This window comes from Typopeltis vanoorti, chromosome 1 (genome assembly GCF_054136105.1).
Source record: "Typopeltis vanoorti isolate ZY-2024b chromosome 1, IOZ_Tvanoo_1.0, whole genome shotgun sequence".
Taxonomy (NCBI): Eukaryota; Metazoa; Arthropoda; class Arachnida; order Uropygi; family Thelyphonidae; genus Typopeltis; species Typopeltis vanoorti.
Window position 1 is genome coordinate 78,681,541 of NC_143549.1, and position 18,180 is coordinate 78,699,720.

Below are 18,180 nucleotides of genomic sequence, written 5' to 3' on the forward strand. Positions count from 1 at the left end.
TTTCTATTTCAATTATTTAATCATTTGAAAATTTATTATGTCAGATAGAAATAGATATCAATTTTCTATGTAAATGAGAAAATAGAGCATGTATACATGTGTGTGTATAATAGGTTATGTTTACATTAGCAAATATATTCGTTATATTTCATTTCAAAATATATATAAAATATATAAAACCACTTTTCTAATTGATTTGTACAAAAATAAACCCAATTTTATATAACTTAATATTACAAGTAAAAATAATAATGGCAAGAAAGAAATAAAATCGTAAATTTTAGTTAGCCTAGTTAGCACTAACTTATATTGCTAACTAGAGGGGGAAAAAACAAAGCAAATATTATTCGAGACTTATTATACTGTTTTCTGTGGTTATGTTTTGTAGGTTTGTTGTTTATATCTTGTGTAATTATTTTATTTATTAATTATTATTTATAATTATTCGGACAATGTCGAGGTTGGACGAACAAAATGCGCTTGCATGCAAAATAAAAAATTGAACGTGTCATACAGGATATTTTAACTTCTATTTTTTACATACTTAAAAAATTTATTCATTTTTTGCTATTGTAAAAATTTATCCATTTTTTGCCATTGTAAAAATTTATCGTGCCATACAGGCTTTAGTCTATCCACGAAGCAGACAAGTCTTAACTAGTAGTATGTCGGTCAACTATTACGTAGGTAATTCACTAAATTCAGCATGTTTTGACAGGAATATGGGTGCTTGCAGTGACTTGTTCAAAGCACGAGTACAATGGTATCACAAACAAGTCAATGCATGCAAGTCGATTCGGGCTAGATTTCAAATCTATAAATACCAATGGTTTAGGAATAAGTTTCCTTATTTTTTGTGCGCTTTGCCAACAATCATCAGTCGAAAGTGTGATAGATAAGTGGAGTCATACAAAGTGCAAATTAAATCTTTTTTTTTGTGAATATTTTTGCAAATTTTATTACTTCATTATGTCTGAATATAAGAAGAAACGTCGAAAGTACAGTATTGAGTATTTGAAATATGGTTTTATTCAGTCTCCTACGAACCAATTATTACCCATGCACTTGATTTGCCAAAAAGTGTTTTCAAATGAAGGCTACAAGAGCATTTGACTAAAATGCATGCTGACAAAAAGGATAAAGATTTGTCCTATTTTCAAGTACTAGAAGAAAAATATTTTAAAAGTCTAACTATATCAAAACTTTTTACGTCATCCACTAAACAAGATAATGACGGATTACAAGCTTCTTATAATATTTCATTATTAATCGCAAAAGCGGGAAAACCACACAATTGGTGAGGAATTAATCTTGCCGGCAGTAAAAGAAGTAATAAACACTGTGCTTCATAAGCCAGCATCAGATATAATCAGGAAAATTCCTTTGAGCAATAATTCAGTGCAAAGAAGAATCGATGAAATGTCTGAAGACGTTGAAAAATCATTGTGCGATTATTTGAAGACATGCCAATTTTCCATTCAACTCGATGAATCAACTCTCCCAAATAATGAACCACTATTCTTATCATATGTACGATTCATAAAAGAAGAAAAAGTTTGTCAAGAATTATTATTTGCTAAAAACTTGGAAGCGGATACAAAGGGAGAACTATGTTTAATATCATGAATGTTTTTTCAAGAGAAAGACATTCCTATTTGTAATATTTTGTCTGCTGCTACTGATGGTGCTCCAGCAATGACAGGGCACCACAAGGGTTTCATAGCGCATTTGAAACAAGCAGTCCCAAATGTACTCGCTATACATTGTGTTCTTCATCGTCAACATTTGGTTGCGAAAAATTTAAGTGAACGAACGCCTGCACACGTCGCTCCATTACATTATTAGAGTAGTCAACAAGATTAGAAGCAATTCATTGAGTGACAAATTTTTAACCAACTTTGTAGTGAAAACGATGAAGATTTCAATCGTTTGCTGCTTCACACAGAAGTTCGCTGGCTTTCAAAAGGTATTTGTCTGAATCGATTTGACAATTTGTTTGATTCAGTACTAGAGTTCCTAGAAAACAGAGACGACAGATTGCGAGCCAACCTGATTACATCCAAAAATGACATCGCTTATTTGACAGATATAAAATATTTAATGAAGTCAATCTACAACTACAAGGTGATGAATTGAATTGAATTAAAACAAAAAACGTTACTGCTGCTTTTGTAGGGAAACTTCTTCTGTTCAAGCGGAATATGGGCCAAGGGGAATATAGCCACTTTTCAAATTTATCAGCAGTGTCTCTCAAAAAGGAAGATCTACTTACATACTACCAACACTTGGAGGTTCTCCATGCTGATTTCAATGGAAGATTCAAGGATATTCTAAACATGAATATACCAAATTGGGTTCTAGATCCTTTCTCACATGTAAGCACAGCAGGATCATCAAATTTAAAAGTGGAACTCATAGAACTCACAACAAATGAAGAACTAAAAATAAAATCCAAAACTGGATACCAAGAGTTCTGGCTTCAAAAATCAATACCGACACTGTACCCTGGATTATGGGAAATAGCGCAGAAATTTTTAATTGCATTTCCATCTTCTTATTTGGATGAGCGTGGATTTAGTGCTGTAGTGAATTTACTATCTAAGAAAAGGAACTGATTGCATATAACTGAGCATGGTGATTAACGACTGTTTTTAATGAAAGTTGAACCTGATATTAACAAACTTTTAAAAATGCACCAGGCTCATCCTTCACATTAATTTGTTATTTTTTCTTTGTAAGTTCGAAATAAACCATCTAATACACTTGATGGTGTTTTAATTATTACAATAAGATTCTTACTAATGTAATGCAATCTCTTAATATGTATTCCGAATTTTCATATTTAAACCATTGTATGAAACTTCACATTAATTTGTTATTTTTGCTTTGTATTTTTACTTTATAAGTTAGAAATAAACAATTTTGTAATATATTTAATGGAGTTTTAATTATTACAATAAGATTCTTACTAATGCAATGCAATCTCTTAATTGTATTCCACATTTACATATTTAAACCATTGTATGAAACTGTGCATAATGTTATTCGAGCATACATTTTACAATCTTTACATATGGGCTACGTTTCACCAAAGTCGGTATAGCAATAACTGTGTTCAAGATGAAGCACATATTGGCCACTTCTTTTTAAAAATTTAACGGCATAAGCAGTAATGCATCATTAGTTGCTATTTACGTCAAAAATATCAAACGGCTTGAACGCAGAAAACTGTTATATTGGGGGGGGGGGGGGTTACAAAATTTCTGTCTTGCAAAGTGGGCGGTGGCCCGAAAAAGTTTGGACTCCTATGAATTAGAGGTTCATGAAAATAAGATTGAAAAGCTATTGTATAACCTGAATAATAATTTGTCTACAGACATAGATGGAATATCATCCCATGTGCTAAAGGAATGTAGCCGAATTGTCTAGGCCTTCCATATATTTGTATAACTTGAGTCTCAGCTCAGGAATGTATGATAGTTCCATTGTACAAGGATGGTGCAAAAACTACCAACCTATCAGTATCTCTGGTGTGGTAGTGAAGATTTTAGAGAAGTTGGTAAGAACTCGCACACAGAAATGGGTAGACAAACATGCTATACTCTGCAAGGAACAGCATGAGTTTACTAAAGGAAGGTTATGTTTTATTAATTTGCTCATACTTTATAGCAATGTTAAGGCCGAGTTGGATAAAGGGAACGGATACGCTATGATAATGTTAGATTTTTCTTAGGTATTTGATAGGATACCACACGAAAGGCTGTTGCATAAATTGGAGAATATGGGATTGGAATATAAACTCTTGACTTGAATCAGAGGATAGTTGATACACAGATAACAAAAAGTGGTATACAGTGGGTGTGAAAAGTAAATAAAATTCCAGATATTCTTACCAAAGTCTTCCCATGACTTTTTGTTTAGCTAGTTTTACAAGGTGTTTTACTTTCTTACATTTGTCTCTGTATTCTCTAAGAGCACAAGCTGACTTATTTGCCAGGAACTTTTGATATGCTTTCTTCCTTTCCTTCACTGCCTCTTTAACTTCCTGTGTCCACCATGGAGTTCTGATTTTTCTTTCCTTGCAGAGAACCTCACCACATGCCTCTCTGGTTGAATCCATCAGTGTTTTATTCAGGTGTTGCCAATGAATCTCCAAGGTTTGGTTTCTGTTTTCAAACCCTTTCATTTTTTCTTCAATAACCTTTGTGTATTTTAGTCTACAGTTTATATCTGAGAGCTGTTCAACTTTTATTTGCTCTGAAACTTTCTTACATGTTCTTGTTTTCAATATGAAATTCAATTTTATCCTGCTTAAGACTAAATGGTGATCATATCCAATTTCATATCCTCTGTACACCACAGAGAAACGATCACTGTCAACAATAACATAGTAGACTTTTCTTATTCCTTTGTCTCTTCTCTCCATGTGAATTTGTTCATATTTTTATGTTGGAACATTGTGTTAGTAATAACCAGTCCATGTCCTGATCAGAAATCCAACAGGTATTTGTCATTATTATTAACTTGGCTTTTTTCTTCAAATTTTCCCAAAATATTTTCGTATGTCTGACAATCATTTCCTACTCTGCAATTTAGATCCCCAACATGGACCAACTTTCCATTTTTTATTGTGTCAGTTGTTCTCTCTAAAGACTGAAAAAATTCCTCCACTTAAACCTTAGTCGAACCTTCTGTGGGACCACAGACACAAACAAGTCTCATTGTCCAGTTCCCCATTATGATATTTGCCCACATCACTCTACTTGATACTGCTTGCCATTCAAGAAGATTAGCCTCATATTTAGTGTTGAATACTATCACTACTCCTTTACTTTTTTCCCTTGACTGTCATTGCCTGAATATACCATTTTGTATTCATTGCTCAGAAAGATCTCACCAGTTTTTGTCTTTTTTTTTGTCACCCATATTATGCCGATCTAATACTTATCCAATTCCTCATATAGCTCCATTTCTTTGCTATTCAGGCTTCTTATGTTGATAATCCTGATTTTGAACTCTGGTGATGTTGAGTTGGGGTGTTTTTTAAGATTTATTCCAGTAGCTGATTGTTCGCTGTTAGCCTTGGTTCCCTGGCGAAAACAACGGGTACCTTGTTTAACCAGGTGACGCCCCAGCCGGCACATGAAATTCTGTCATGTTGTACCAACATTTTTAATTGCAGTTTGAGCCAATAAGAATATAATTTTGTTGGCTAAACCGCAAATTGCCAGCCCATCCTCATTCATTAAGTATCCAAGTATACCTAATAGGGTGCACTACGAAAAGATGAGGATTGGACATTAGGTCAAAAGTCCTGGTCAGTTCTCCCCATTCTTTTAAAGGCTATGTGGAGGTCTCCTCTCAGTTATACAATTGAACATTGACCCCTTGCAAATACAGCTCCGAAGATAATTGCGATGTTGAAGCAAATGACATGTAAGGATAAAGAAGTCATTTTTGCCTCTTTATAAGGCTTTGATAAGACCACACCTGGATTATTGTGCACAAATTTGGTCTCCCAAGTTCCAAGGGGATAAAGAAGCTGTGAAAAGGGTGCAAAAAAGAGATTATAAAGAAGAAATCCGGATTATAGAATTTAGAATTATGAGGACAACACATTGCGAGTATGTGGATTGCAGACTCTGGTTAACAGGAGAAAGAGGGGTGATATGCTAGAGGTCTATAAACGTTTGAATAGGTGTTATAGAATATCAACTGATGAAATTTTTCGTTATATGGAAGTTGGGGAGAGAACATGGGGTGGGGGGGGGGGGAATCCATAAAAGTTACGTTCGTTCACAGTCAAGAAAGGGGTAAGAGCTAGGTTTTTTTCTCCCAGAGAGCAGTGAGTGGAATAAATTGCCTTTAGGGGTAGTGAGTGCATTTAGTGTGAATGAATTTAAGGAAATGTATGACTACTGGTTTGGGTGATTTATAGCCTCCCTCAAATGAGTCCTTGACTCTCTGGAGGTCTCAGATAAGAATAATGATAATAATAAACCCTCCAATATAATATATGCCCTATATCTCGACATACCACAGTGCATAACTACATTTAATCCTAATATAAAGTGAGACCAGTAGCACACCCAGGATTTAATCTTGGGGGATAGTTGAATGGATAAAAATATCTTTAATATAATGAATTTGCATTAAAAATATTTTTATCTGTTCAACTAAAATTCGTTAAATTTCATTCATTAAATAAAATTCATTAGATAATTATAAAAATTTATTTAAAGAATAAAATCCAGTTTTCTTTTCACAAAGCTCTTGAATTATTTCAGTTGTAGTTACATTAATCTCTGTGTGTGTGTGTGTGTGTGTGTGTGTGTGTGTGTGTGTGTGTGTGTGTGTGTGTGTGTGCGTGCGCATATAGCAAAGCCAGTCAGTTCAATCGTGATTGTGTCATGGTAGATCTTAAATAGGTTTTTAAAAAGGCGTAAATTAGAAAATGACCTTTCACTGATGCATGTTGTTACCGGAAGCATTGCAAATATTTTTAATAAGTTATGGATGTTAGGATATATCATTTTGTCACACTTTGAAACTGCATCAACGGCATTTTTGCTTGGAGCTATTGCAAACGGTTTTTTCAAATTTCTTATACCACAACTTGAATTCGGCGTTCAAAATTACTGGATTTGTATAAGGCAAATCACCTGCATAAAATTCACACAATTAACGAAAATCTTCCATTGCACTTGCTGTTGGAGCATCTTTTCCATTTGATAGAAGAGAAAAAAATAATTTCAAAATGTTGCGGTGCCAAGTGAAACGTTCATGAAGTTGAGTCAATATTTGGTCAATAAATGGAATGAAATAGTTCTCCTGAAATACTCTTCTACAGCATCGGCTGGAACATTGGACTTTAATGTTTGTTTTGATGAAGTCATTGGCTTTTTAATGTCAATATTAAGATTGTCTTTTATACATGCTTCATCATAATATCTTTAAATGAAGAATCTGGTGTTTCACGAATGGTATTTAATCGAGCCACATCATCATCAACAAAATTTAGGGCAATTAAGAAGTCACCGTCAGATTTTTGCATTATTTTAGACAATGGTAAGGTGCACGCAAATATTTTTTGCAAGCTAAATAAAGATATTATAAATCTTAAAAGATATTAATATAATAATATTATAAACATCAAGAATATCCTGTCTTTTAGCAGTACTGAAGAAATTGTGTACCTTTTCAATTATGCCAATGCAATTTCTTATTTGTCACAGATATAGCATTTCCAAGTGCCAAATTCAAACTATGTGATACACAATGAACATATAAAGTTTGTCGATATTATTATTACATAACATCTCCAGGTAGTCCAAAGACTTATCAAGGAAGGGCATCTATTCTACAACTCTCCGTCTTCACCAACCACAATTACAATTATCATCATCTACACCAACACTGTCTACAGCCGACCACTGCCACTAGTATTTTCACAGACAATCACAAACATCCATGCCCAAGGCAGGATTTGAACTCGCAGCCTTTTGGTTGGAGAGGCGGCCAACCAGGCCGGATATGTAGATAAAAAATTAAATTTTGTGGATAAAAATTAAAACAAAGTTTTAATTTTTATTAAACAAATAAATAAAATGATATAATTATGTTACCATTTGCTTTTAATGAGATGGATGAGCTTCTCGACCTAGCGGAGTTGCTGGATATCTGGCTCAATATTGGTCAACTTCAGTTGAAGATCGGCACACACACTAAGACGAATTCTGTATTTTGTTTTTATTTGAAGGAGCGATGAAAATCATTTCTCACAAAGATAAGTTGTAGAAAACTGCATGACGATTTTCGACTTCTTCAAATAATTTGGGAAATTCACTTCTCACTGAAGGTGAGATCCAGAATCGAGCCAAACCACAATCACGGAATTGCATTTTAAGCAAGCTGTCGCTTGAAAGCTCAATTAGCTGCTCTTTTTTTGATAATGAAAGGTCGTTCTCGTGACTGCGAGCCTGAAATGAATCGTGAAATCACAGAAATTTCTTATAAAAAGTTATTCGGAAAATGTTTCCAAATTCTATTTCAGAGTTTTGAGGTGGACACAAACCCTTTCCCAGTGATTAAATTCTAAACTAATAAGTTTTGGGGCCCTATACAAAATAACCAATTGTATTTACCTTTTGAATACTATCCAGGGAAGCTCCTAACCTCCCCGTCCCTTTCATCACACGTTCGTAATCAGGCTGCTGTTGATATTGACTTTATATACACATTCAAACATGTAAAAAATTGTTGAATAACACAATAATGTAGGCATAATTACCGTAAAGGGAGAAAAGTCACAAAACAGAAAAATGTTCCTACAAAATAACCAACTGTATTTACCTTTAAATGCGATCCACTGGTCGAATGTCCAGCAAATCAGCAAATCTTTCCTTTTGTTCAGCGTATTAATATTATCGGATTGCAACTGATGGGAATTCTGTGTTTCTGTGGATTCGTTACAGACCTCTTTCTCTTCAGAAACTACACACAAACTTACTTACTCGCACATACTCTCACCCCTGATTTTACTTTTCGAAAAAAAGAAATTAAAAAGTTTTCGCAAATGAAAAAAGCTGAAACACGTTCAGAGCAGGGTGATAGTAACTTGCTCCCATAGTAAACAACACGCTTTCCCCCCCCCCCCCCCCCCCCCCAATAGCCACTATATTGCAGAGGCAAGAAAAACAAGTACTTTTATTATGTCAGTGAATAAGGTATAAGCAGTCTGTGTAATATATTTCTCAACAAATAGTGCAATTAGAGACAACTGGGATAAAAACGACATTAATTAATAAATCACAAGTTCCCTCATACAGAAACTATGCTGTATGTATTGACTCAAGCAAAACCATATGTTGCACCGGCAAACACAGTATCTAACTAAAAACTATTGTTATTAATTAGATTGTGCGAGTTCGCTCGGCAGCAATAAAATTCAACCGAAAGTGTTAAAATTAAGATATATATATATATATATTTTCAAAATTCATTTTTACTCGGTTGGAATATTATAAAAAAGGTTTAATGACTGTTACCGAGAGAAAAGATGACAAGATATATTTAACAAGATACTACTAGTTTAGTAGTTTTGTTACATGGACATCCTCAGGTATCATATATGATACATATATATATTATATACATATACATACATATACATACACATACATACATACACATACACATACATATATACATATTATATACATACATATACATATTATATACATATACATATTATATACATACATATACATATTATATACATATACATATTATATACATATACATATTATATACATATTATATACATATACACATATACATATATACATATACACATATATACATATACACATATATACATATACACATATATACATATACACATATATACATATACACATATATACATATACACATATATACATATACACATATATACATATACACATACACAAGTATATATATATTATGATATATATATATAAGGTTTAATGACTATTACCGAGAGAAAAGAAGACAAGATATATTTAACAAGATACTACTAGTTTACTAGTTTCGTTACATGAACATCCTCAGGTATCATAATATGATATATATATGTATATATAATATAATATATATATGTATATATAATATAATCATTATGATATATATATTATGATATATATATATAATATATATATTATGATACCTGAGGTATCATATTATGATACCTCAGGTATCATAATATGATATATATATGTATATATAATATAATATATATATGTATATATAATATAATATATATATGTATCATATATGATACCTGAGGATGTCCATGTAACGAAACTAGTAAACTAGTAGTATCTTGTTAAATATATCTTGTCATCTTTTCTCTCGGTAATAGTCATTAAACCTTTTTTTATATATATATATTTATATATATAGTGAATGCTGTTATGGCAGTTTCACATATTATTGGAATTCGGTTGAAGAGAGTTAGCATTTCAACTCAATTGTCAGCTTGCTTTTTGCATGATTTCCGAAAAATATATAAATACTGGAGTTAACTCACAACACATTTTGTCTAAGTATTACTTAGCACTTCTGAAGATATATTGAGCCTTGGTTGAAAGAAGAAAACCTTCAACAATAAAAATCAATAAACAACAAGCAATTGGTTGAAATGTGGTCTTGTGGACAACACATGTTCACTTCAAATCTGACAAAACAGCAAGGGAAGGTGGAAGCAATAAAACCATATTGTTTTTCACTTCACCCCTCTTTTATTACTCATCATTCTGCCGCTACAAATTAAAATAGTAGCAGAATGTTCATTCCATGAACATTCTGCTGCTATTTTTTTTTTAAGTATTCATATGGGGTGCTTAAGGGTCAAAGCTGTATAACTGAGAGGAGACCTCCACATAGCCTTTAAAGGAATGCGGAGAACCGACCAGGGCTTCTGACCTAATGTCCAATCCTCACCTTCTCGTGGTGCACCCTGTTGGGTATCTACTTTGATACTGAACGAACGAGGATGGGCTGGCAATTTGGGATTTAGCCGACCAAATTGTATTCTTATTGGTTAAACCAAAATAAAAAATGATGGTACAACATGACAAAATTTCATGCCGGCTGGAGCGTCGCCCGGTTAAACAAGGCCCCCGTTGTTTTCGCCAGGGAACCAGGGCGAACAGCGAAAAGTCAGCTACTGGAACAAATCTGAAAACAAACCCCAACTCAACATCACCAGAGTTAAAGATCGGTACTATCAATGTAAGAAGCCTGAATGGCAAAGAAATGGAGCTAGCTGAGGAATTAGATAAGTACCAGATCGACATAATAGGGGTGACTGAAACAAAAAAGACCAAAACTGGTGAGATCTTTCTGAGCAATAAATACAAAATGTTATATTCAGGCAATAACAATCAAGGAAAAGAAGGAGTAGCCATAGTATTCAACACAAAATACGAGGCTAATCTTCTTGAATGGCAGTCAGTCTCAAGTAGAGTAATCTGGGCAAATATGAGAATGGGGAACTGGACAATGAGACTTATTTGTGCCTATGGTCCCACAGAAGGTTCTACTAAGGTAGAAGTGGAGGAATTTTTTGAGGCTTTAGAAAAAGCAACTGACACAATGAAAAACGAAAAGTTGGTCCTTGTTGGGGATCTAAATAGTAGAGTAGGAAATGATTGTGAGACATACAAAAATATTTTGGGAAAATTTGGAGAAAAGAGCAAAGCTAATAATAATGGCAAATATCTGTTGGATTTCTGCTCAGGACATGGACTGGTTATTACTAACACCATGTTCCAACATAAAAATGTGCACAAATTCACATGGAGAGAAGAGGCTAGGAATAAGAAAAGTCTCATTGACTATGTTATTGTTGATAGTGATGTTTTCTCCCTGGTGCAGGACACCAGAGTGTACAGAGGATTTGAAATTGGAAGTGATCACTATTTAGTCTTGAGCAGGATAAAATTGAATTTCATATTGAAAAGAATAACATGTAAGAAAGTTTTAAAGCGAATAAAAGTTGAGCAGCTCTCAGATGTAAACTGTAGACTAAAATACAGAAATATTATTGAAAAGAAAATGAAAGAGTTTGAGAACAGGAATCAAACCTTGGAGATTCAGTGGCAAACTCTGAAGGAAACATTGATTGATTCTGCCAGAAAGGCATGTGGTGAGGTTGTGTGCAAAGATAAAAAAAATCAGAACTCCCTGGTGGACACAGGAAGTTAAAGAGGCAGTGAAGGAAAAGAAGAAAGCATATCAAAAGTTCCTGGCAAATAAGTCAGCTTTTACTCTTACAGAATACAGAGACAAATGTAAGAAAGCTAAACAGTGTGTAAAACTAGCTAAACAAAAGTCATGGGAGGACTTTGGCAAGAATATAGAAAATAAATATCAAGAAGGTGGCAAAATATTCTGGAGGTTGTTGAAGAAGCTTAGGAATGGAGGAAAGAGTGCTGTAAAAGGAATTAGAGATGATAAAGGTGAAATGAAAACCGGAGAAAAAGATATCCTTGAAGTATGGAGTAATTACTTTGAAAAACTGCTAAATGAAACAAGCAGTGATGACAGCACAGTGATAAAAAACACTGACCAGGCATGCAGTCAGGAATACATATCCATACTTGAAGTAGAAAAAGCCATCAAAGGCTTGAAATGTGGAAAGGCAGCAGGAATAGATGATATTCGACCAGAAATGCTGAAGTATGGTGGTATAAGAGTCTTACAGTGGCTGCACTGCATAGTTCAGAAAGCCTGGACAGAGGGACGAATTCCCGATGATTGGAGTAGAGCTCTCATAGTACCCATATATAAAAAGGGAAATAAAACTGAATGTGAGAATTACAGAGGTATTTCCCTACTGAGTGTTCCTGGCAAGATCTATGCAAGTATACTTGAGAAACGGTTGAGAAGAATTGTGGAAGAAAAGCTTGGTGAAGAACAAGCTGGATTCAGGCCAAATAGAGGCTGTCAGGATCAGATCTTCACTTTACGACAAATAGTCAAGAAAGCATGGGAATATAACAAAGATCTGTATTTAAGTTTTGTCGATTTGGAAAAGGCATATGACAAGGTGCCAAGAGAGAAGCTATTCAATACGCTGCAGTTATATGGTGTCAATGGGGCATTATATCAAGCAATACTTAGTCTTTATTTGAGTTGTGAGTCAGCAGTTAGAATTGAAGGTAGTACAGGAAGATGGTTTAATGTTAAATCTGGTGTGAGACAAGGATGTACATTATCCCCTCTGTTATTCATTATCTATATGGATCACATTATGAAGGAATGTGGTATTAAACCTGATATCAAAATTGGAGATGTTAATGTCAGCTCTTTGCTTTATGCGGATGATGTTATACTTCTAAATAAATCCGCTACAAGTCTGCAAGATTCTCTGACTAAATTGAATAGCTGTTGTAATAGATATGGTATGAAGGTCAGCAATAAAAAGACAAAGACAATGAAAATAGGCAGAATCATTGAAAATGTCAATTGTGTTGTGAATGGAGAACCTGTGGAACAAGTAAAACATTTCAGCTACTTAGGCACAATTTTTACTGAAGATGGTAAACTAAATATAGAAATAGACAACAGAATCAGCAAAGCTGGTATCGTGGGAAGTCAATTGAATAAATTCATATGGAATAAGAAAGAAATTAGTCGGAACACTAAATTAGCTGTATTCAAGACTGTGTTCAAACCAATTTTAACTTATGGATCTGAGAGCTGGGTCAGAAGTAAAACACTTGACCAAAGACTAGTGACCGCAGATATGAGAGTCCTGAGAAAGATTAGAGGCGTGAACAGATGGCATCAATGGCAATATCATATTAAAAATGAGGATATTAGGAAAGAACTTGACATTGTCAGCATCCAGGAATGCGTTAGCAGAGCTAATCTCAGATGGTATGGTCACTTAAATAGAATGGGAGAGGAAAGATTAGCAAAACAAGTGTTCTCTGCCAGGTTGGCAGGAAAACGACCCAGAGGAAGACCAAGATATAGGTGGATTGATACGGTACAAAGTGCCTTAGACAATAGAAATATAAGATCTGATAATGTTGGAGTCTTGACAAGTAACAGACTGATTTGGAGGAAAATTGTAGATAGGAAGTTAGTAATGATGTAATTTTTTCATGTAGTACTGTCATATCCTGTACACCCCTTGAGGGTACATGGCAGGAATTTGATGATGATGATGATGATGATGATGTATTCATTTTATTTAATAATTTTTACTTCTTCATTCAATTTTAATTTGTTTTGTTTGGATAATTAAAATATATACATTTATTTGGTTAATTTAAGCCTGTGGACCACCTGTCCCATCGTCACAGACCACCTGTGGTCTGCGAACCATAGGTTGAGAAACACTGCTATAGGGTTCTCTCACCTTATGTGACCCCTAATTCATAAGTAGTATGGAAATAGAACACATGACACAACATAAATAAAAAATGAATTTTAATTAGGAAAAGTATTTTGGAAAATTTTCTAGTGTTTTTTTAACTTTTAACTTTTTCTTACACCCCCCCCCCCCCCCAGGTGTGCCACTGAGTGAGACTGAAGCAAGGCTAAAATAAGCTATGTAGTGGACATGATTTTGAACTAACCATGTAAACCAGTGTTTCCCAACATTTTTAGATCGTGCCCCACCTCAACGACTCAAAGATTTTGATGCCCCCCCCTTTAGCAAAACAGTCAGCCAAGTTCTGAAAAAGTATAATATAAATATGTACGTTAAATAAAAAAGGAACATAGGTAAAACTGTTTTTAATTTGACTTTCTTCAATGAATATAAATTTTATATTACACTTTGCACATTATAAAACATAAATCAAACTGAACTTGGGAAAATAAAATCCAAGTTAATGCAATCCTTGAGCTTGATGTCTGCTGCAAAGAGTTTTTATTTGAGTACTAATTTAGTCATTTTCAATCTCAAATTCCCATGGTTTGTGATATCCAATGATTTCTTTTTTTCAGTAGCAAGTCATTTACAGCACTAAAGCCACATTCAACTAAATATGATGATGGGAAGGGCAACAGTATTTTTTTTTGCAAAACTTGTTGAATTTCGGTATTTCGTTTCTGTCTCGTCCGAAAGCCAGTGTTTGCCATTGTTCCTTTTATTTTAAATAAATTTCTAATAGACTCATCATTTTGCTTTTCTGAGAGTTCTTCTTCATGCTGTATTTATGTTGACTGCTGTACTAGTGATGTCAGCTTTTTTTTCTCGGAAAGTCAGGGTTGCAACATTGACAATTTATCACCAACAATGGTGAGTTTTTTGAGCATATCGATGATGAGGTGACGAATGCAACATCATTTTCTATTTTCTTATGATGGAATTCAAGTAATCTATTCAAATTACTTGAATGATGTAACTTCTTGTATAAGTGCCTGTGAAAAAAAACTCTCCCAATTATCTTACAACTGCATTTTTAACCAACTGGACTGATTTACAGGTAAGCATAAGCAACATATTGGTTGAAATGTGACCTTCAGATATGAATACAGAAAAAGAGGAGAATAAACATGTTTTGGAGAGTTTTTCATTACTGACAAAGTGCTCTAGTTTTATCATCATCATCATCATCATCAAATTCCTGCCATGTACCCTCAAGGGGTGTACAGGGTATGACAGTACTACATGAAAAATTTACATCATTACTAACTTCCTATCTACAATTTTCCTCCAAATCAATCTGTTACTTGTCAAGACTCCAACATTATCAGATCTTATATTTCTATCGTCTAACGCACTTTGTAGCGTATCAATCCACCTATATCTTGGTCTTCCTCTGGGTCGTTTTCCTGCCAACCTGGCAGAGAACACTTGTTTTGCTAATCTTTCCTCTCCCATTCTATTTAAGTGACCATACCACCTGAGATTAGCTCTGCTAATGCATTCCTGGATGCTGACAATGTCAAGTTCTTTCCTAATATCCTCATTTTTAATATGATATTGCCATTGATGCCATCTGTTCACGCCTCTAATCTTCCTCAGGACTCTCATATCTGCGGTCTCTAGTCTTTGGTCAAGTGTTTTACTTCTGACCCAGCTCTCAGATCCATAAGTTAAAACTGGTTTGAACACTGTCTTGTATACTGCTAATTTAGTGTTCCGACTAATTTCTCTCTTATTCCATATGAATTTATTCAATTGACTTCCCACCATACCAGCTTTGCTGATTCTGTTGTCTATTTCTATATTTAATTTACCATCTTCAGTAAAAATTGTGCCTAAGTAACTGAAATTTTTTACTTGTTCCACAGGTTCTCCATTCACAACACAGTTGGCATTTTCAATGATTCTGCCTATTTTCATTGTCTTTGTCTTTTTATTGCTGACCTTCATACCATATCTATTACAACAGCTATTCAATTTAGTCAGAGAATCTTGCAGACTTTTAGCGGATTTATTTAGAAGTATAACATCATCCGCATAAAGCAAAGCGCTGACATTAACATCTCCAATTTTGATATCAGGTTTAATACCACTTTCCTTCATAATGTGATCCATATAGATAATGAATAACAGAGGGGATAATGTACATCCTTGTCTCACACCAGATTTAATATTAAACCATCTTCCTGTACTTCCTTCAATTCTAACTGCTGACTTACAACTCAAATAAAGACTAAGTATTGCTTGATATAATGCCCCATTGACACCATATAACTGCAGCGTATTGAATAGCTTCTCTCTTGGCACCTTGTCATATGCCTTTTCCAAATCGACAAAACTTAAATACAGATCTTTGTTATATTCCCATGCTTTCTCGACTATTTGTCGTAAAGTGAAGATCTGATCCTGACAGCCTCTATTTGGCCTGAATCCAGCTTGTTCTTCGCCAAGCTTTTCTTCCACAATTCTTCTCAACCGTTTCTCAAGTATACTTGCATAGATCTTGCCAGGAACACTCAGTAGGGAAATACCTCTGTAATTCTCACATTCAGTTTTATTTCCCTTTTTATATATGGGTACTATGAGAGCTCTACTCCAATCATCGGGAATTCGTCCCTCAGTCCAGGCTTTCTGAACTATGCAGTGCAGCCACTGTAAGACTTTTATACCACCATACTTCAGCATTTCTGGTCGAATATCATCTACTCCTGCTGCCTTTCCACATTTCAAGCCTTTGATGGCTTTTTCTACTTCAAGTATGGATATGTATTCCTGACTGCATGCCTGGTCAGTGTTTTTTATCACTGTGCTGTCATCACTGCTTGTTTCATTTAGCAGTTTTTCAAAGTAATTACTCCATACTTCAAGGATATCTTTTTCTCCTGTTTTCATGTCACCTTTATCATCTCTAACTCCTTTTACAGCACTCTTTCCTCCATTCCTAAGTTTCTTCAACAACCTCCAGAATATTTTGCCACCTTCTTGATATTTATTTTCTATATTCTTGCCAAAGTCCTCCCATGACTTTTGTTTAGCTAGTTTTACACACTGTTTAGCTTTCTTACATTTGTTTCTGTATTCTGTAAGAGTAAAAGCTGACTTATTTGCCAGGAACTTTTGATATGCTTTCTTCTTTTCCTTCACTGCCTCTTTAACTTCCTGTGTCCACCAGGGAGTTCTGATTTTTTTATCCTTGCACACAACCTCACCACATGCCTCTCTGGCAGAATCAATCAATGTTTTCTTCAGAGTTTGCCACTGAATCTCCAAGGTTTGATTCCTGTTCTCAAACTCTTTCATTTTTTCTTCAATAATCTTTCTGTATTTTAGTCTGCAGTTCACATCTGAGAGCTGCTCAACTTTTATTCGCTTTAAAACTTTCTTACATGTTATTCTTTTCAATATGAAATTCAATTTTATCCTGCTCAAGACTAAATAGTGATCGCTTTCAATTTCAAATCCTCTGTACACTCTGGTGTCCTGCACCAGGGAGAAAACATCACTATCAACAATAACATAGTCAATGAGACTTTTCTTATTCCTAGCCTCTTCTCTCCATGTGAATTTGTGCACATTTTTATGTTGGAACATGGTGTTAGTAATAACCAGTCCATGTCCTGAGCAGAAATCCAACAGATATTTGCCATTATTATTAGCTTTGCTCTTTTCTCCAAATTTTCCCAAAATATTTCTGTATGTCTCACAATCATTTCCTACTCTGCTATTTAGATCCCCAACAAGGACCAAATTTTCCTTTTTCATTGTGTCAGTTGCTTTTTCTAAAGCGTCAAAAAATTCCTCCACTTCTACCTTAGTAGAACCTTCTGTGGGACCATAGGCACAAATAAGTCTCATTGTCCAGTTCCCCATTCTCATATTTGCCCACATTACTCTACTTGAGACTGACTGCCATTCAAGGAGATTAGCCTCGTATTTTGTGTTGAATACTATGGCTACTCCTTCTTTTCCTTGATTGTCATTGCCTGAATATAACATTTTGTATTTATTGCTCAGAAAGATCTCACCAGTTTTGGTCTTTTTTGTTTCAGTCACCCCTATTATGTCGATCTGGTACTTATCTAATTCCTCAGCTAGCTCCATTTCTTTGCCATTCAGGCTTCTTACGTTGATAGTACCGATCTTTAACTCTGGTGATGTTGAGTTGGGGTTTGTTTTCAGATTTGTTCCAGTAGCTGACTTTTCGCTGTTCGCCCTGGTTCCCTGGCGAAAACAACGGGGGCCTTGTT

The 18,180-nt window shown here is 34.5% G+C and overlaps 1 protein-coding gene across 1 annotated transcript in view; it reads right to left on the minus strand.

Moving 5' to 3' along the window:
- Positions 1 to 18,180, minus strand: part of LOC150110121 (uncharacterized) — a 443,476-nt gene that overhangs the window by 219,770 nt on the left and 205,526 nt on the right.